This window comes from Microcaecilia unicolor, chromosome 9 (genome assembly GCF_901765095.1).
Source record: "Microcaecilia unicolor chromosome 9, aMicUni1.1, whole genome shotgun sequence".
NCBI lineage: Eukaryota > Metazoa > Chordata > Amphibia > Gymnophiona > Siphonopidae > Microcaecilia > Microcaecilia unicolor.
This window is the reverse complement of record NC_044039.1, coordinates 144,204,067-144,226,023: the sequence shown is the minus strand read 5'-3', so window position 1 is coordinate 144,226,023 and position 21,957 is coordinate 144,204,067. Positions and strand designations below refer to the sequence as shown.

Here is a 21,957-nt window from a genome sequence, read left to right as displayed (position 1 = left end):
ATTTTTTCTTTTTTCATCAAGTTGTTTGATTTTGTTGTTTTTACAAACAAAATGTCCCAAATGAAAGCCCCCAGTGGCTTCATAAAGTGCTTCCAATAACAAGACTATATCAATCACAGGGAAGAAGGTAGTGTACATATTCCCCAAATACTTCCAATCAGCGGTAGAACTAAGGGAGCTACCCCCCCCCCCCATGCGAACACTGCCCTAATTACAATATTGGCAAAAACCAGGAAAACCTAGGGATGAGGCCGATTCCTACTGACCAATCTCACTTATTAACTTAGACATAAAAATCTTGGCCAAACTGTTAGCAAACTGCCTGTCAGGACTACTGCCTAACTTGATAGGAGACGAACAGGCTGGATTTGTGAGAGACGGCAGTCTGTAGGAATGTTAAGAAAATACTGATGACAATGTCCAACACTAGGAAAGAAGGTCACATGCAATTGCAGTCAGACTGGACGCAGAAAAAGCGTTTCACAAAGTGCGGTGGGAATACATGTACAGATACTGGAAAGGGTGGGCATTGGGGGATGGTTATGGATGCCATTAAAACACTATACCACAGTCCTATGGCACAAATTTTAGTGAATGGAGAACGGACAACAATTTCAGATACAAAGGGGGACTCGCCAGGGCTGCCCCTTATCTCCCTTACTATTTGTGCTTGCATAGAACCATTGATTCGAAAAATTAGCCAGGAAGGAACCAATCAAGGGAGTGGTAATGCGAGGGCAGGAGGTGAAGGTATTGGCTTTTGCCGATGACTTATTTCTCAACCCTGACTGAACCAGAGACCTCACTTTCTAACTTTGCTTAAGGTGATACACTTATTTGGGCCAATTCTCTGGATTTCCTTATATTTTGACAAATCCAATGCCCTCCCAATCGAAGAAGGGGTGAGGGTGGGCTGGAATGGGCGTTTCCCTCTCCAATGGGCAGACACAACTCTTAAATATTTAGGCATATTTTACCGGCAGATCTAACCAAACTATACTCTGCGAATCTGCGATCTTGTTATCGAACACGGCCAGACAATGGCAAATATGGAATGCCTATCCTGTCTCCCTATGGGGACGGGTCCATCTTGTTAATATGGTAATCATTCCACATTGGTTATACACTTTTCAAATATTGCCACTGTACTTACAAACTAGAGAGTTGAGGCAGTTCCACAGATTGGGTCAGATTTTTTTGTGGAAAGGGAGGAAACCAAGGTTATACATTGATGTCATCCAGACACCTAAGAAATTCGGAGGGATGGGAATGCTGAACATTAAATCCTATATATATATAGAACTCAGCTCTCCAAAAAGTCAAAGTATATCTAATATGAGGAGGAAATCGCCTCAAGAAAAAGCCCCTCCCAACATTACTTAATATATGGGACAAAGGCTGTGCTTCATCATCATGGGCGTTTCAATCAAACCAACTCCTCTTATTATTATGGATAATCCTTTAAAGTAGTTTTGCTAAATGTTCAGACAAAGCCACTGTGCCAAATATGCTGTATATAACAGTTCAACTTAACTTTGGCGAATTTCAGGCTTTCTCCTTTCTGACCGTGGTTTAACTGTGGTCAACGGTCCCGTTTCACATTTCGCTGCTTCAGGACCACAGCCATATATTCACCCGGTTTTTTATAGCATATCCTATGCAAAAGGAAAAAACATTATTAATCCTTAAATCCTATCTGGTAAAATAATGCTGAACATTAGACATTTGACAGTCGCCTGTGAGATGAGGCATGTAAATGATTGGCTTAGGGGGGTGGAAAAATTCTCAGCCACATCAATAGAAGGAAGTGTCATTTACCCTTTCCATTTGAGTCATATTATCCATGCTACCAAATCATTGCCATCCGGAGTCTTTAAGGAGTTTCCAGTATTCTGGGCAGCAAGGAAGACATGGAGATGGTTGTGTCATAGGTTTGGCTTTTCGGCATCGGTGACTCCATTCCTCGCTACAGCTGGAAACCCAGCATTTCCACCAGCGATGTGTGTGTGTGTGTGGGGGGGGGGGGGGGGGGGGGGCGAATGGCCTGAGGTATTTGTTCAATGTAGTGGGGGATGAAGGGAAAATCAAAACCTTTAAAGAACTCCAAGAAAAATATGGGCTGAATCAATCCAATATTTTTGCGTATATACAATTACAACAACATGTAAACTCTGCAATGTACTGATCTAACAGAAGATGTACAGGAGGTCCTTTCTGAGGCTCTTACCTTGGGGGGAACACAGGGAGTGTCGTTATTCCACCACAGATTTTTACAAGATAACACACCAGACATTCGCTATAGTGAAATTGCATCTGCTTAGACTCTGGGTCTGAGAATTGAGGTGACCTGCATCATGTTACAAATCTCTATCAAGTCAATTCATCAACAAGTTATTTCGATTCCGCTCAAAGTGATGTTTAAGTTAATTATGAGACTGTTTGTTTCACCTAACCGGGTGAGGCAGGCTGGATTTGGGGGGGGGGAAGAAAGATGTCCAAAATGTGGGAAGGAACGAGCGCGTCTTGGGCACATGTTTTGGCATTGCAAGCCCATGAAGCACTTTTGGGATTCCTTAATAAAAATGATATCGAGGTGGTGGAACAAAAAAGTGGAGGTCACCCCAGTGTTGCTATTTGGACAATGGAATGAGGGGAAATCCGTTAGTGGAGGATTTGGAACTTTTTTCAGACATACCGTGACATTTGGCCTCAAATCAATATTGTGTGTATGGCTCCAGTCCTCCCCTCCCAGCTTGCAGCGATGGAAAATGTACACGATGGAACAGTTGAAGATGGACAGATTGGGGATCTCCGATCTGGATAGTATACAAGGCCGTAGGCTCATAGCAACATGGGAGCCATTTTGATTGACATTAACGCTTGAGGCACGCAGTCGATTGTTAAATTGAGCTGGTTGCAGCTAATATAGGAATGTGTTGTATCCCCCCCCCTGGTTTCCTTTTTTTATTTTTATTTTTTGGAAGTTCAGAAGGGCTGGAGGGGAGGGTAGGGATTAGAAATAGAATGGAGAGTACATTGCATATTGGTATAACTTTGTACAATTGAGCAGTGCAGCGTTGAATGTAAACACTAGGAGAAGTTAACCTCAGCAACCCCTGTGGGAGATTGAAGGCTTGTAATTTATAATGTGCTTTGTCGTTAAAATAAAAACAAGTTTAGATGGATGAGTGGAACAGAGGAGGTTTTGGCATATTGAATTTATGGTGGTATAACAGAGCGTGTATGGCCCGACACTTAGGAGACTGGTTGAAAGGAGAATCGCGTTATACCCCACTGCAGATGGAATTGGAATGGCTGCGACCATTACATATTAATTATGTACTGCAGGCTGCGGCTTCTAAATTGCCCACTTATATTTGTAGAAGCATTCTGGTGACACCGCTGCGAACGATATGGGGGGAGCTAGCAAAGCTCTGGTCTTTTGATGCACGGATTAATAGACTCCTACCCGAGGGAATAGGGATTTTAGGCCAGGATTAGAGAGTAAACAAATCCGAAGCTGGGGAGATAAAGGACTGTCCCTGGTAGATGAGTTTATAGATAATGATTGGCATCTTAAATCTATGGATTCTTTAAATCTGGATTCTAATACATGGGCAGATAGATATGCTTTTAAACAGGTCTCTCACTACATTCTTACGCTACCGAGACATCTTTTGGCAGTTGATGTGACCTCCAAATTTGATGATCTTTATGATATGCTAACAACAGACCCAGCTACTATATCAATTTTGCACAAAAGGCTGCTGAAGAGTAGAGCACTTAAAAACCTTGACAAGTTAGCTAGGACTTGGACAGCAGATATACAGAAACAAATTATTATAGAATTGATATGGAGCAGCTTGAGGCAAATCCAGGGACGGATTGCTAGTGCAGAACTGAGAGAGTGCCAAGGCCGTAGTATTTATAGGGCTTACACCTCATTAGCCCGACTATATCATATGGGTAGGGCGGAAACAGCAACCTGTGGGAGGTTTGGTGACCCTTATTATAATTATTATCATGCTATGTGGGCTTGCGCAGCGATTTCCGATTACTGGGAGCACATAGCGAAATTTTTAGGAGAACTCCTGGGAAGAAGGGTGACATTGACACCGGAGACGGCCCTTTTGGGAGTCGACATATTGAAGGGGAAAGGCAATGTCTGTCATAACCTGCTTATTTATAAAACGTGCATAGTGGGGAAAAAATTTATTTTGGTCAATTGGATACACTCAGAAGCTCTGTTGTTTTGGCAATGGCGCAATAGATGGCATGCCCTGCTCCTACTAGAGCTGAGAGACTCATTACAAACCCAAAACACAATGTAAATTCTACTTAATTTAGGAAAAGTATATTGATACCTTAGCCCCTAGGGTTCGAAGTTCTATACTTAATCGATTGCGCTTGGACCCAGCACAGATGGCTAAAGGACTGGTTTAATGAGTTGGTCATTCCCTTAGATGAAGAGATGTGTTACTGCCTGGATGAGGGGAGGTCAATGAGGGGGGAGGGATGGAGGGGGAGAGGGGAGTTCTTAGAGGGATAGGGAAGAGTATAGGATGGCTTTGGGATGGGAGGAAGGGATTTGGATATAAAAAAGTAAGGGGGAGGTAAAGGGGAAGAAGGGGGGGGGGGACTTTAAGAAAACACAACGATGATTACTGTATGTGTCATGTTCTTATGGTATTCATTGAGACCTGTTATATTTTGCATGTGGTTTCCAAACGCTGTATTGTATGCAAACAGTCATCAATAAAAATTGTTGAAAGTTAAAATAAAAACAAATTTAAACATAAAATGTAAAAAGGAGAAATCATATTTACATCAACCGGTAACTGATTGCATATCTAATGAAAGCTTCTAAATGTGCAGGATCAAGAAAAACATAATTGTCACCTTGAAAGGAAATGCAACATCTACATGGAAAACATTAAAAATAAATACATAAAAAGCACCCACAGCCAAAGCCCTAGGCTTCATCTGTAGAAACTGCTTCCTCCTCAATTGAGTCAACTTTGAGACATCTGGAAAAACTGTTACTTTAACCACAATATAGAGTGCTTTTGGGGTGGGGGGGGGGGGAGAAATAAGCCTTAAGAGCAGTTATCAACTCATTTGTAAAAGTGACAATCAGTGTCACCCTTGATGAAATCAGATCCTGAGAAGATTACGAGAAATTAGATAAATTTGTAACTGAAGGATCATTTTCTACTCGAGTGGCAGCAGCTTGATCGTTTAAAGAAAGTCACATAATATAACTTTGAAATGGAAATATCCACATTAGCAAGCTGTAATGTAATTCTGCAATAGTGTCATAGGAGAAATGGGACAAGTTCTGGGGAAACTAAGCAATCCTAGTCTCAATACTATTTTCCAGAACATCTATATGATTATGCAAATTCAAAGTATCCTTAATCCATGCTGCCCCAACAACTTGGACTATGGAATCTCAGATAAATATAGAAAAATTAAGAGCGCATGAATCTAAGCTGTTAAAAGTAGGAAGCAATATGGGAAAGTTGGAATCTCAGATAAATAACTTTCCCATATTGCTTCCTACTTTTAACAGCTTAGATTCATGCGCTCTTAATTTTTCAGTAGTCTCTCAAGAAAATTTTACAATCTAACAAATCCTTGCAGAAGAGAAACATTTTTACATTTTTCAAAGAAATATTCCCAGGAGGATCACCAGAGGATGATGACTGTACCTCCAAGCTCCATAGAAACCTTAATAGGATTTGGAAGAGGCCTCCTTTCAGGAATCTGTAGGGAAGAAACCAAAGGAGAGTGAAGTGCCCTAGTTTGTAATAGCCTTTCTGGCACCTTTTCCCTCCAACCCCAAATTGGAAGTTACAGGGAAAGGCGGAGGTAATCTCAAATCAGGACTCAAAAGTAGCCCTAGAAATAGAAGGTGTCTGGTGCAAAACTAGCCATAACTGGTTCACTCACTGATTTCTGAATATACACATCTATTCCTAGAACAGGTCCCTGTAGGAAACACAGGCCCATAATGAAAGGGAAAACACAGGCCCCAAAGTATCCCAGAGTGGTACTGAACCCTTAGGATCTCCTATGGGTTTACTGTCATGCTCAGGGGAAAATGGTTTTTATTTTCCATGGCAGGTCAATGATGACAGAGGCACGGACGAAGTCACCTAAGAAAAATGTGGCCTTGGATATCAGGGGCTCAATACCTCACTTCCAGTGCCCAGATCTCCATTTCCTCCCTGAAAATAGACATTTCTGCAGGTCATAGGCTGTAGAAAAATGGACTTTTATGTTGTACATTGGCTCAGACCCATATATGTTTCTCAGTTTAGACTCTTATCAGGGTGACTTCCATTAACTCATTGTTACAAGGCTACTTTCTCTTTAGGAAGACTGGAAGGGACCAGAACAGGTGACTTTTACAGTTGTGTCTGGCAGAGAATGTATTGGGATTCCCCTTCATGGCTCCTTTGCACTATAGAAGTGACCTTGATAGAATGGGAGGGCAGTGGTCCTGGTGGACTACCACCAGTCCAAGGCTAGGTTGAGGGCCAAAGTCAGCCATCTAGCTCTCTAGCTTGGGAAAACGCAATCTAGGTGGTTGCAGGAAAAGACATTATTTGCAGATGGGAACAAAGCTGAGGGAAAGTAGTAGACCTTTGCCACGCTGGTAAGAGTACCAGATTTGGTCTTGGATGGTTCACCTGCAGGACTTGGTGGCAGAACACATGACTGATACCATTATTGGTCAGACGAATTTTCTGAGCCAGCCACACTTGGGATTTTGAAGTATAAGGACTGAAAGAAGCGGTTGTGGCTCTACTAGGGGTCAATTGTAGTGCATCCATGTGCACCTCCTATCAGCTTGGTGAAACTCCAAGAAAGCAAGTTCTTTGCCAAACAAAAAACAGCAGGAGTCAGGGGGACTGGATATCCTGGTAGAACCAGGATTGGACATCCCTGCGTGTGTTCCTGCTGGATGTCTGGATTTGTCCTGATCTGTTTTCTGAATGAGCCATTCAGGAGGAGTACTTTCTGCACTCAGGTGATTCCTTCCTGGAAAGATCTGTTTCATTTCTTTTACATCCCTGGCTTTTGGATTTTGAGAGACTAGGACAAAATAGCTAGTATAGGACCTTTAGGTGGTGCAAAAGAGGGACCGCATGGGAGATTTATATTATTGTTTGAAATGATCTAGAACAGCAGCGATTCCTGCTAATACCTTGCTGGTTCTTTTGTATTTTCGAATGACAAGTGTGCACAAAACTACAGACTTGTACACAATTACCCAGCAAATAGATACAATAGATATCTTTAATATGATGCCAGCAGAGCATCATAGTTTCTGGTTATAGGTAAAGGATCTTCATAGCAGTATCTTACCTTCCTTGCATGAGGAAGGGGCATGAAGGATCTGGATTGCAGAGACTTGCGGCTACATCCCTATAGTCCACAGAGATATAATGGAGCAGAAAGCAAACAGAAAAAAACCCAAACATACTAGTGCATAGTCGGTTATACTTTTACTCTGCCCGCCCAAACAGGGCAGAACCTGGCCAGGGTGACCAATCAAAAAAGGAATGGTTCTACTCCTAATAACTAACTGATAAGGGAGGAGAAGGTTCCTTAATAAAACCTTTGAGAAATCTGTGGTAAACAAGGGCATGTCAGGTAAGAACAGACCAAAATATGAGGCCAAAGATAAAAGGATTAAATGAAGGCTTTGGGTATCTAGGGAACCTAATTTCCAGCACAACCTTCTGAGCGCACTATCCAGTAAGAAGCAGGTTAGTTTCATTCTGCCTCATGAACTTCTGAGAGTTCAGTTTTTTTGGGGGGGGGACACTATTCTCCTTAGAGGGCAGAGGCTGGCTTTGGGACACAGATTACAGATGCTCCTGCGTCACTCTTGTAAATAGGATACTCACCCTTGGGTAGTTGAGCTTGCAAAACTGCTGTTTGGAACTTAGGCGTAGTCCTCCTTTCTCTCAAGCCTTGCAGGGTGGCATGTTGGGTCTTGGTGCAGAGATTGGTTTCCTGGGGTAATTTTAAAGAAAAGTATTTTTCTGTGCACAACACTCACCGTTCTGAAAGTGATATTTTGTTCTGACAGAATCAGGCTGTCTTCTGATGATTGGAAAATAAAAGTCCGTTGTCAGTCACCATTTGAGATGTTTGTAAGTGCCCAGCTCCTTCTAAATTTTGAGATGGGTCTTTTTTTTTTCCCCTCCTGTTAATATGTCCTAATAAACCATAGTGGATTTTCAGAAGGAGTTGAGATGATCACCTTGGACCACACCAGTAAGAGATGGCAAGTCCCAGAGGGCCAGCTAGTGTTCTTGATCAGAGCACAAAAGTCCTCATAGGCAGTAGGAAACTGCTGTTGCCTCTGTTGCATCCCCTCTAAATGCCTCAGCGTGGTTATACAGGTCTAGAGGATCAGCTGTTAGGTGTAGGAGTTACAAGAACTGTTGTGGCTTCCTCTGCCCAACCTGGGTAGAGCTTGAATACATCCCACTCATCTGGACTGGTCTGGCATGAACAATACTGAAGGAGAAATTTGGACTTCTGTTAATTTCCTTTCATTGAGTCATGCCAGATCAGTCTAGAACATACCCATGGAAGCCATGGTACTCAAGGGTTCGCAGTCTGATAAATTTAGAATGCTAACAGAATATGTTGCATCCCATTCTGAAGTTTCCTTTGTGTATGGAATTCTCATTACTGGGTTAGTAACCACAATCTGATTAATTTTGACTGCACCAGATTTGGTTTTGGGGTGAATTGGAAACCCAAAATATAAGAATCGCCATCAGTAATTTTATCTTTGATACAGCATGCTGAAATGCTGAGGGCAAAACCAGCCCACCTATAAGAAGAGTGATGTCAGTTCTGAGCTGCTGTTCTCTGGCTCCATCTGCTGGCAGGGGGACATAACCCACTTATCTGGACTGATCTGGCAGGACTTGAGGAAAGAAAAAAATTTCTCCATAATATCCTTCATTGCCAAGGAGTTGTATTCTTCTTATGCTAGTAAATCAGCTGGCGTGGTCCTGCGGGACAGCAGCAAGTGGGACATGGGTGTGCATGCGAGGTTGAACTGACTCAAAAGTTCTGTATATTAGTGCTGGCGTATAGCTCCTGCACTGGGCTTTGTCTGATTCACCCAAGTTGTGAGAATCTGTATCCTACTGTACTTGGAGAACACCTGCTACAGGTAAGTAACTCTGTTCTCCATTTTTTTCTGATTTCCCAAAGAACTGGCACACAAATGTGTTCTAAAATATCAAACAAATAGAATAACCAGGTCATGGACAGTAAAATTACCATAATAAATCTACTCAGATTCAAACCTTCTCCCTACCTGCCATCCTAATCTATCTAAATTAACTTAATCCTTCCTGCTGATATGTAGTCAGTTTACCTCATTCCCAGTGCGGTTTTAAACTGCACAGGATTGTTATTGATGTTAGAATGCTGAATGATATTCTATTCATATCCTACTGCCCTCTTTGCCCCTTCAGACCAATTCAGATGCATGAGTTTATTCTCTCCTACCTGCAGATACCGACAGAGAACCATTGATTTCAAGACCTCTAGTATAGCAGGGCTTCGCAAATTGTGTGTTGTGAACCAGAGTGGGATTGCAACCTAGTCAGACGGTTCGTAGACATATTAGCCTGCACCTCTGGGAGTTGCATACTTTTCTGTGGCTGCAATAAATGTCGCAACTGCTATATGGGATGCTATGCAGCCCTCAGCCAGTCAATGTTTACCAATCTCCCACAGATGGTAGTGAGGTGCCAGTGCAGTCTGGATCTAGTCTGAGACACTTTCCCTTTGAATCTGGACTGAAATCATTTCTTCTGGGAAAGGAATAGCCAATGGGGCATTGAAGAAAGAAAGGCAAATGAGGGCTGGTCTGCAGAAAGACCAAACCTGGTGATGCTGGATCCTTTCCTGTTCTTGGTGGGGCTGTTAGCTGTGGTACCTTCTGTCATTTTCCCTGTCTTTGGGAGGGTGTCAGAGTATGTTCTCTAGAATAAACTTTAATAAAAAAAAAAGGCAAGGAGGACCTGGAGATGTTTTTTTTTTTTTTTTAAAGGCCATTGTTAGCAGCCACAGTAGCTTTGAAGGCTAAGAGACCCAGCGCAGGCAGACAGAACTTCAGAGGCAAAGGTTGGTGCTAGAGTCTATAGCTGGTGGCAGCAGTATGTGAGATGGCACAGGTCAAACAAGGCAAGTGCTGTACAGCCTGCAGTAGCTGCTGTTCCAGCGTCATAGTGGGTGTTGTGTTGCCGCTCATGCAAGGTGCAGCATTGGGCAGCAAAATTGTGGCCCTAGGGGGCAGCAGTGCTGCTATCAGCACTGGTGGCAGCACAGTTTTGCTGGGAACAGCTAACATTTTATTTAAGTCAATAACTGAAATCATTTATAGGATCCCCTGGTTTTGAGCCTGGTAGGATCTCATGAGAGCTGCTCTGGGGTAGCTGTAAGGATCCAGTGCCAGGGTTTTCACTTGAGTTCATATTGTTAATACATCAGGCCTTCTGCCTCTTAAGAACAGCCTGGGGATGGGGCTTCCAGTAAGCACCCACCCCTCCCCAAGTGGAAGTCCAGAGTACCTGCCAACTACGAAGAAACCTAGGCTGGACCTTTAGAGAATCTTTTATGAGGGATCCCTGTAGGGCAGTGCTTCTCAACCCTCTCCTAGAGTCGCACCTTGCCAGACAGGTTTTCATGATCACCACAATGAAATATGTATTAGAGAGATTTGCATATAATGGGTCTCTGTTACATGCAAGTTTATCTTGATGCACATTCATTGAGGGAATCCTGAAAACTCAACTGGTTAGGTATGCCTCGGGAGCGGGTTGCGAAGCACTAGTGTAGGGGACCTAGTGGAGCTGGAGGTTAAAAACCCCTCAAGGAAGAGGAGATGTCTTTGAGTGAAGACACAGTAGTGGTCCAGATTTTTTATAGGTGTGAGCTGGTGTCCATAATCCTGCCGGTGTATGCAGTGTTGAAGATATCTGAGGAGGGTCCAGCAGCAGGTGGTGAAGTAGAGGGTCTTTTGCTCAACAGGGTCAAGAAAATGTCCAAGGCTTTTCCTCTCCACAAAATGATTAAGGGATATGATTGTGGCCAAATGGCAGGTTCATGGCCAGACTTTATCTAGTGCCTGTAGAAGAAAACAAGCAGTGCCTTATGCCTTGATTTTAGCCATGACCAAAAAACAATCATTCTGATAGGAGGAGGCATTGCACAAGGATCAGCGGAACTGGCAGATGGAGGATCTTGTTGAAAGTCATTTGAGGTGCCTGAACTGGCTTTGCAAGCTGCAGTCTGTAGCGGCTGTATGGCCTGCATATGTCTGCAGTGGATCCAGCAGTTAGCTGAGGGGGCCCTGGTAGCTCCTCAAAGGTGTCTTGGAGGCTGCCACGCTTGGAGTAAGTCTCCACATTTTGGGGGGCATCTGTATGTTTGATATGGGTGTTGGCAAAGAACATCGTCATCGAGGTGATGGTGCATCGCCTGTTGGCTAAGAAACTGGTCAGCAGTTGTGGATTGACATGGCTTAGCAGGTTCCCTTTTAAGGGAGCACATTATTGTATGTGATTGAATAGGTGATAGACTTGTCCTCATTTTTGTGGTAACCTCCTTTTATCTGTATGTGCAATGTCTATAGGACTACTGAAGTAGGCTTGCGTTCCGAAACACGACCAGTGTTGGGTCTTATTTCTTTAGCTGGATTGAGGTTTTACCAACTGTGGATAAATAAACTCGATGGACATCATTATTATTAGAACATAAGAATATAAGAGTAGCCATACTGGGTCAGACCAATGGTCCATCTAGCCCAGTATTCTGTTTCCAAACAGTGGCCAAGCCAGGTCACAAGTACCTGGCAGAAACCCTAATCATGGCAACATTTCATGTTAACCATCCCAGGGCAAACAGTTGCTTCCTCATGTCTGTCTCAATAGCAAACTATGGACTTTTCTTCCAGGAATTTGTCCAAACCTTTTTAAACCCAATATGCTAACCGCTGATACTGCATTCTCTGGCGAAGAGTTCCAGACCTTAACTATTCGTTGAGTGAACAAGTATTTCCATGTAACTTCCTTGAATGTCCCCTAGTCTTTGTACTTTTGGAATGAGTAAAATATCAATTTAATTCTACTCGTTCTACACCACTCAGGACTTTGTAGACCTCAGTCATATTTCCCCTCATCCATCTCTTTTCGAAGCTGAAGAACCCTAACCTCTTTAGTGTTTCCTCTTGTGAGATGAGTTCCATCCCCTTTATCTTTTTGGTTGCTCTCCTTTTGAACCTTTCTAATTCCGCTATATCTGTTTTGAAGTATGGCAACCAGAACTTGAATGCAGTTCTCAAGGTGAGATCGCACCATTGAGGGATGTAGAGGCATTATAGTATTTCTGGTGTCTTATTCACCATTCCTTTCCTAATAATTCCTAGCATCCTATTTGCTTTTTGGGCCACCACCGCACATTGAGCAGAAGATTTCAGTGTATTATCTACAACGACATCTAGATCTTTTTCTTGGTTGCTGACCCCCACAAGGTGGATCCCTAGGTAACTATGATTTGGATTATTCTTTCCAATCTGCATCATCTTGCATTTGTCCACATTAAATTTCATCTGCCATTTGGATGCCCAGTCTTCCAAGTTGCACAATATTTCATAGTCCGCACGTATTTTAACAACCTTGAATAGTTCTGTGTCATCTGAAAATTTAATCATCTCACTTGTCATCCTGATTTCCATATCATTTATAAATATGTTAAATAGCTCCGGTCCCAGTACTGATCCCTGCGGCACTCCATTGTTCACCCTCCTCTATTGAGAGAAATGACCATTTAACCCTGCCATCTGTTTTCTGTCCAATAACCATTTCTTAATCCAGAACTTTGCCTCCTACCCATGACTCTTTAATTTTCTCAGGAGTCTCTCATGAGAACGCTTATCAAAAGCTTTCTGAAAATCTAGATACACTATAGGGCTCATTTTCAAAGCACTTAGACTTACAAGGTTACTGTGGAACTTTGTAAATCTAAGTACTTCGGTCCATGTGATTTACTACTCTTTAATTTGTCGATTTGGCTCAGTACATCTTCTAGGTCTACAGAGATTTCTTTCAGTACCTCTGCATCATCACCCTTTAAAACCATTTTTGGTAGAGGCAGAACTCTTACATCTTCTTTCGTAAAGACCAAAATAAAGAATTCATTCAGTTTCTCTGCTATGGCCTTGTCCTCCCTGAGTGCCCCTTTTGCTCCTTCGTGATCTACGGTCCCACGATTCCCTCACAGGCATTCTGCCTCTGATGTACCTGAAAAGTTGTTACTGTGAGTTTTAAGCCAAGTTTATCTTCATATTCTCTTTTAGCCTTCTTTATTTTATACTTTGCATCTGACCTGCCAGTGCTTATGTCGTTTATTTTCTTCATTTGGATCCTTTTTCCATTCTTCAAAGGACTTTGTTTGGCTGTAATAGCCTCTTTCACTTCACCTTTTAACCATGCTGGCTGCTGTTTTCTCTTATTTCTACCTTTGCAAATACGTGGAATGCATCTGGTTTGGGCTTCCAAGATGGCATTTTGAATTACGTCCATGCCTGATTTTGTGGCCTACTTTTACAGCCGATTCTTTAGCTTCTTACTAACCATTTTTCTCACTTATTATATTCACCCTTTGAAAATTAAATGCAGCTATAATAGATTTCCGTTGTGGGTTCATCCCAGATAGTAACTCAAACTTGATCATGTTATGATCACTGTTTCCCAGGGGACCAGCATTGCCACCTCTCACACTATGCCTGCACACCACAAGGACCAGATCCAAAATAGGTCCCCCTCTTGTTGGTCCCTGGACCATTTGCTCCAAGAAAACAGTCGTTTATTACATCTAGAAATTTTATCTCCCTGGCATTCCCTGATGTAACATTTATCCAGTCAATATTTGGGTAATTGAAATTGCACTCAAATAGGGAATTGTACATAACTGATCTGTATCAGAAGAATTGCTTAAATCATTAAAAGTGGAGAAAAGGAGACCACGTGAGGACATGAGCTGAACAGCAGCGTGTTGCTGAAGCTCGAGACTCCTGCCCGAAATTGATTAAAAGTGCAGTGATTTAAAGAGAAATTTTGACGCAGACCCTACCGTTGAGACTGCCCTAGTTTATGGACAAATACCTGCGGAAATCGACTGGAGTGATGGCGCAGCGATCCGGAAAAAAAGAGAAAACTAAGACGAATGAACCGGAATCCAAAATGGCAGATGAACTCGATAAACTGCCCGGAGAGTTCACAGAGGCGCAGCTTACACAACTCACTATGGCGGTAACAAAAGCATGGGAGCCAAAGTGGGCAGCGATGGAGCAAAGGCTGGAGAGCCTGGCCACGCAGATGGACGGCATAGGGACGAGAGTGGGAGATCTCGAGGCACGCGTATCGGCCCTGGAGGACGAAGGGAGAGGCTACGGCTCGGACATAGCTGCTTTAACGCAGCAACTAAAAGGCTGCCACGAGAAGCTGGAAGATCTCGAGAATCGCTCTCGCCGGAACAACATTCGGGTGGTGGGACTTTCTGAAAACATTCCGGAGCGAAATCTAACACCCTGGCTTGAGAATTGGCTAAGTAAAGAACTGGCGATTTCAGACGCTACAGGCCCTCTGGTAATAGAGCACACCGAGTAGGCCGCAAGCCCGAGGGCAAGGCACGGCCGAGAGTTGTAATGGCTAAGATATTCAACTACCGCCACAAAATGGAAATTATGCAAGGTTTTAGAACGCGCAGAGACACTCTAACCCATGAAGGACATAAAGTGTTAATATTTCAGGACTTCTCAGCTGAGGTACAATCGTAGAGGAAGCAATTTCACACCCACTTTGCTCAGCATTAGCCCAGAAAGGCGTGAAGTTCACGTTGCAATTTCCAGCCACCCTAAGAATCTTGATGCAGGGACAATGGCAAATGTTTAAAGCATAGGCGGAAGCAAAAAAAGCAACACTGGAAGTGGACTTGATAGATGCAATATAAAGAAGAAGGTAACGCTGTGGACAGGGCAGTTACAAACAAAGCTGAACATTTTACAAGGGTCAAAGTCATGTAAATGGGCAGGGGTCCCATGTGCTCGAAGGTCTCATCACTTTATCTCCTGGGGTGCCAGAAGATGGAGAGAGGGCATAATTGGGTTTGGGGAAGGGAGATACGGGTGGGATTGGCGGGAGGGAAGGGGGGATGGGGGGAATTTAAAGAAGTTAAAATACAGGGGGAACAATTATTGGAGACATGGGACACATTAGAAACAACGGAGGATAGCATGATAAGCACACAATCACTCATCGTTCACAGTAGTCAGATGAATATAAGACTTTGGGAAGAGAGATGGCTAGGCCATGGGAAGTTGAGCTGTTGATGGGAGGTTCAAGAGGTAGATGCCTGTCAGAATAACAACTTGGAACGTGGGGGGGGGGGGGGGGGGGTAAATTCCCCAATAAAAAGAGCGAAAATTCTCACAGCCTTGAGGAGGCTTAAATCTGACATTGCGTGTCTACAGGAGACACATTTGTCAGACACAGAACATGACAAGCTAAAAAGACTGTGGGTGGGAGAAATTTATTCCGTGCCGGCAAAAGGGAAAAAAGGAGGGATAGCGGTCCCTTTCCGAAAAGGGCTGACTTATAAAGCGACACAAGTGGCTATAGGGAAGGAGGGAAGATATATTATAGTGAAGGTTTGGATGCCAGGACTAGAGATCATTTTGGTAGTACTTTATGGCCCCAATATTTACAATCCAGATTTCTTCAGATCCTTAGTGGGTAAATGTAATACTAAAGGTAAATAGAGGTTGGTAGTGGTGGGAGATTTCAACTTGGTGTATAACCCAGATTTGGACTGCTCTAATAATATCTCACCCCATTATTCAGGGAAAAGGGCCAGAGAAATGACATTATTTGTTAGAGAGCTCAATTTAATAGACACCTGGAGAGCCTTACACCCGGCAGAACGTGAATTCACTCACAGATCCAGGGCCCACGGAACGCAATCCAGGTTGGATTACATATTAATTGACAGGGTAATGTTCTCACAGGTGATAGCAACTGATATAGGCCCAGAAGCAATATCGGACCATTCGCCAGTGTGGATGGATCTGGAGTTGCAAGGGGATATAGGAAAGGGAAGAGGATGGAGATTTCCCGCATATTTATTTACAGACCCCAAATTTCAAAAATACCTTAACCATAAATGGGCAGAGTATGCCCAAAATAATAATCGACATGCCCGGTAGCAACCCGCTTTATTCTGGTCGGCTTCCAAAGCAGTCCTGAGAGGGGACATTATTGCCTTTTGCAGTAAACACAATAAATGCAGAGCGGCAGGGATCTTGCTGCTAGAATCGAGATTAAAAAAAGCACAAAGCACGTACATGCGTAGGCCGATGAAGATCAACTTAGAGAATTTGAAAGCGGTGCAGGTCGCTCTAAATACCTTGCTACATGAGCTAGAACTGAGATCGGCGCTATTCTATAAATATAAACTGCATAGGTATGGGAATCGAGCAGGACGCTTGCTGGCAAGAGTAATAAAGAACTGGGGAGGGCCTAGGACAGTGCCCACCCTTAGAGACAAAAATGATAAATTGACCAATGATCACCTCCAAATAGGTCAAATTTTCACAAAATATTTTGCCACTCTATACAAAAGTCAAGGAGGGCCCCGGGGGGGAAGCACTGGTCACATATCTTCAAGAGACATAGCTACCACAAATGCGCAAAAATCACTTAGAACAGTTAAATGTGCCATTGGCGATGGGAGAACTGCAGAAGGCGGTGAAAGCACTGAAACTGCGGTCAGCCCCCGGCCCAGACGGATTTTCTGGGGAGTATTATAGACTGTTACCCCCCGGAGCATTAGTGAACTTGCTCAGTTATTTTGAGGAGGTGGTGGAAGAGGGTAAACTACCACTATACGCTAATTCAGCCCTTATAACGTTAATTCCAAAAGCGGGCAAGTCACCGAAAAGGCCAGGGTCATACAGACCAATATCTCTACTGAATGTGGAGATAAAGCTTCTATCCAAGATACTGGCAGAGCGACTAGCGCAGTGCTTGCCAGACCTGATAGGCCCGGAACAGGTTGGGTTTACAAAAAAAAAAGGAGAGCGGTCCACAATGTTAGGAAGCTAATGCTTGCAATGGCAACATGCACATTAAAAAACATACCCATGTGGGTGTTAAGCCTTGATGCTGAAAAGGCATTTGATTTAGTAAATTGGGATTACCTATTTCAGGTAATGGCGGCGGTAGGAATATCAGGGTGGTTCCTAAAGGCAGTGGAAGTACTATACAAAGACCCCAAAGCTAGTGTATTTGTTAATGGAAGGCGGGAAAGAGAATTTTCAATTCAAAGGGGTAGTAGGCAGGGCTGCCCGTTATCACCCCTACTATTTGTGCTGGCAGTGGAACCATTGTTAGAAAAGTTAAGGCAGGCGCAGGAGGTGAAGGGGGTGGGGTGAAAGATCATCATTTGAAGGTGTTCGCTTATGCGGATGACCTACTCTTGACCATAACAGATCCCAACAACTCCCTAGCAGGAGTATTAGAAAGGGTGGAAAGGTTTGGAGGATTTTCAGGGTTTAAGTTAAATTACACCAAGTCCTATATTCTTCCGGTGACAGAGTAGGAAGTGATACAGCACAGGGACCCCCAACAACTAACCTGGACTAAAGGACCAATTAAATATCTAGGAATCTGGCTCCCAGCAGACCTGACTGCCATGTATAATGAAAATCTTAAGCGATTGCTGAAAGAGACTGCAGAGAGGTTGAATATGTGGAAAGCACTACCTGTTACGCTCTTGGGATGGTTAGCCTTATATAATATGTGCATTGTACCGAAATGGTTATATGTGTTCCAAACAATACCATTATACTTGACAAGAAAGGATGAGAAGAAGTTAATAGACTTTTACAATCATTCCTTTGGCAGGGTAAAAAGACGCGACTACCAATGTCAACTCTGACAACCCCGGTGGAATATGGTGGGTTGGGCCTATTAAGTGTGAGATACTTGACAGTGGCATGCGGAATGCGTCATGTGAATGATTGGTTCCGTGGGACAGAAGATTTCTCCAACACCAAACTGGAACTCCAAATGATGCAGGAATTGCACTTCACAAATTATTTACATGTGGGTGGGGGACCAATCCCGGACATTCTACTCAATGATAATGCCAGCGGCAAAGGCGACTTGGTCTTGGGTATGCCGCCTACATAAATTTTCAGCAAAAATAACACCTTTACAGGCCATCTGTGGGAATGTACAGTTTGCACCTGGGATGTTGTACCCAGCATTTCAAAAGTGGAGACGCAAGGGACTGATATACCTTCAGCACGCATTAGACCCGGAAGGTAAGACTAAACCCTTTGTGGACCTACAAACAGAATTTGGGCTTCCGGACACAGACAAATTTCATTATATGCAGCTTAAACACTACATAGATTCCCTAGGATGGGAACCGTTGGCAGAGGACGTACAAGAGGAACTGTCATCAGCATTTTCCCTGACGGCCCAGCAGGAAGTTCCACTCACGTTCCATCATAGACACATAAGAGACACGACAGAGGAGCCGGATTACATCAGACTAGCAGCACAATGGAGCAGTGAACTTCATACTAAAATTTCAGCCACACAATTAAAAACACATGTTTTGTCTATTAGACGTGTCAGTGCAGCAGCGAGTCATTGGGAAGTGCAGTATAAGTTTGCGATGCGAATCCATGTGGCTCCTAGAAGAGCTTTCCACATGGGAATGTCCTCCTGGGGCGAGTGCCCAAAATGTGGAGAGACCGGAGCAACTTTAGGACATATGTTTTGGACCTGCGTGAGCGTGGGGAAATTTTGGAAATCCATTCTGTTTTCTGTATCTAAGCTTTGGAATACAAAATGGACCTATGATGCTGGGCTATTGTTTGGACACCCCAGACTATTAAAGCCTAGCCCCAAAGGATTTACAGAATTTGTGGCCAAAGCGACTATTACTTCCAAACAGGTCATATTAGCAGAGTGGATCTCGCACAAGGCACCTACACTACAACAATGGCGGACACGAATGTTGCTGTTGATGCGCTTAGAGTGTGCTGGGCTGGTCGACTTGGAGTCGAGAGAAGGGAAGAAATTTCAACAGTGCTGGGGCCCATTCTGGATGACACTCACACCCGGAGCACGAAGCCATCTGTTGAACTTATGAACACTAGAGACGTGTGTGTTATAGTGAGGACTGTGTTGAAAGTTGATGAGTTCCATAAAAGGGGGGGGGGGGGGAGGGATTAGTTTGGGAAGGGGGGCATGGGGGATAATATAAAATGATTGATGATTTCATGTTGAGTTGTGTCAGTTCCACAGCTGTATTTTCTTGAGAATTTCTCATCAATAAAAATGATTTAAACATAAAAGTGGAGAAAAAAGACTCAGTGAAAAAGGAGACACAGCCTTCAATATATAGGTGGCTCACAATCAGCATCAGTCATAAAAAAACAAACCACCACTATAATATCTGGCTCAAGATAGTCCTTTTAAAGCAATTACTCTTACTGATAAAACAGTACATAATCATACATTGCAAATATGCATAAATTCTCTACAACACTTATCTTGGAACACTCCACCAAAATGTTTCTTCAGTCCTGACAGGGATCCATCATGTTTTGCAATCCAAGCTGCTTCAGGGGAAAAAAGACTTTAAACAATCCAAGGTAATGACAAAATTGCAACTAGAAATAAATGCAACATAGGCACTCGCAAAACGGTACTAGGAAACTGTAAAGATGCCTTGATTTAAAAACCGGCATCTCCTATCCACATGCTCAACATATGACGTAACAACATTGAAGGATCACAAAAACGCTTTCCATTCCAGCGCAGTATCAGACCTCTAGGAACCACAGATTGCAAAGCAATATCCAGCGTTGTTCATGTTGCCTAAGCAAGCGTCTGATATCACCTCTTCGTTCTGTCAGATGTAATTGCTCCAGCACCACGCATCTGATGTCTGCAAATACATGCTGTTTTTCCAAAAAAATGTATCACCAAAGGTTGCGCCCAAGACTTTTTTTTTTTTTAACAAATCATTCAGCATAATTTTGAATTTGTTTCATTTATCTTGGGGATAGTGATTATGGTTGTGATTATCTGGCATGCAGAATAAATACGATGGTCTTCTTTACTGTTTTTTTTCTCCTTTAAATGACTGTAACTGTGCTTCCTCCTGTTGATGTTAATCAGATTTGATTGTGTTGTAAATGGACTTAGATGTACTTCTAAAGATGGATTATTAAGAACTTAAAAGAAACACCAAGAAGTAACGTTTTCATAGAGTGATTCATGCCTGGAATGCCCTCCTGATAGGAGGTGGTGGGGCAGAGGCAATAATGGAATTTCCCTTCCAATATTTTGTGCAGAGGAAAACCTTGGGGCTTCAGGAAGTCTGCATCAGTTGGACATCCAGCAGACATTAAAGTTACATAGAACCAAACTTTTCACAAGTTACATCACCTGTTTGTTCTGTCAGGCAAGCACAGAATAGATAAAGCAATTTTGAAAGCATCAGTGGCTTGTTAGATAAAGGAGACTGTTTCCACATACATGTTACAAATATAAGCATTGCCATACTGGATCAGAGTTGAGGTATCCCGTTTCCAACCGTGGCCAATCCAGGTCACAAGTACCTGACAAGATCCCAAGAGTAAAAACATATTTTATGTTGCTTATCCCAGGAATAAGCAGTGAATTCTCCCAAGTCCATCTTAATAATGGTTATGGACTCTTCTTGTAGGAACTTGTCCAAACCTTTTTTAAAACCCTGCTAAGCTGTTACCATGTTCTCTGGCAATTAATTCGAGTTTTGCATGTTTGAGTGAAGAAATATATCGCCAGTTTTGTTTAAATTTACTACTTAGTAGCTTCATTGTATGCCCACCTAGTCCTTGGGTGCAAGATGCCTGTGGAATTGCAGGCACATTTGACAAAGGTGCAGGCTTCATCTTGAGAGAGTATGGCTTAATTCCACTGCAGAACATTAATAAAGCAGCTACTTGGTTGTTCTGCATGCATTCCTTTGCTCAGTGTTGGATTGGATGCTCAGGCTAGGCAGAACATGGCCTTGGAATGAGTGTATTGGAGGCAGCCTTATCTAGGCCTCTGCCCCATTAGATTCTATTTTAGTACTTCTGATACTTGTGGACTAGTCTGGAGGAATAAAGAGGAAGGAGGAATTTATATTACCTGCTGATTTCCTTTCCTTGAGTCCCTCCAGACAAGTCCAGAACCCACCCATGAAAGGTATGTCCTTCAGGTTGGTATATAGAAAAGCGGTGCTAGGACTAGTGCCAGCAGTCTCTGCTGTTTGTTACTACCTTAGTTTGAGATATCGGTGGGCTGAAATTTGGCTTGGTTTTTGTTGATTGTTTGCTTTATTGTGTGGGGAATGTTGTTACACACTTTATTACAGATATACTTGGCTGGCAGAGGGCTGCAGAGGATCCTGTATAAGGTGTTGTCATCAAATGAGTGGTTTGTTAACTACTGGTAGCAGTCAATAAACCCATGTTGTCTGGCCAGGTATGGAGGGACTCAAGTCAGCAGGTAAGATCTAATTCCCCCTTCTCATATGACGTCATTTGTGAGTTTGGGATTTCAGATTACCAGTACATACCATATTTGAGTTGGATTCGGTAGTTTGAATTTCTGTACAAACTTGAACTGGTATATATTTTTCCTCTCTTAAAATAGAAGAAAAATAATTACAGCCTCTGGGGGAAAGGGTGTCATGGTCATTGCTCAAGGTTGACTGCATTCAGGGCTCATGATTGCAGGATTCCAGAAGGAACAAGAAATAAAGGAAAAACTATATAGTTGTGAATGTAGGCTTATGGCACTG

At 43.0% G+C, this 21,957-nt stretch overlaps 1 protein-coding gene across 1 annotated transcript in view; it reads left to right on the top strand.

Moving 5' to 3' along the window:
- TMEM87A (transmembrane protein 87A) overlaps nucleotides 1-21,957 on the top strand; it is a 107,834-nt gene that overhangs the window by 52,468 nt on the left and 33,409 nt on the right.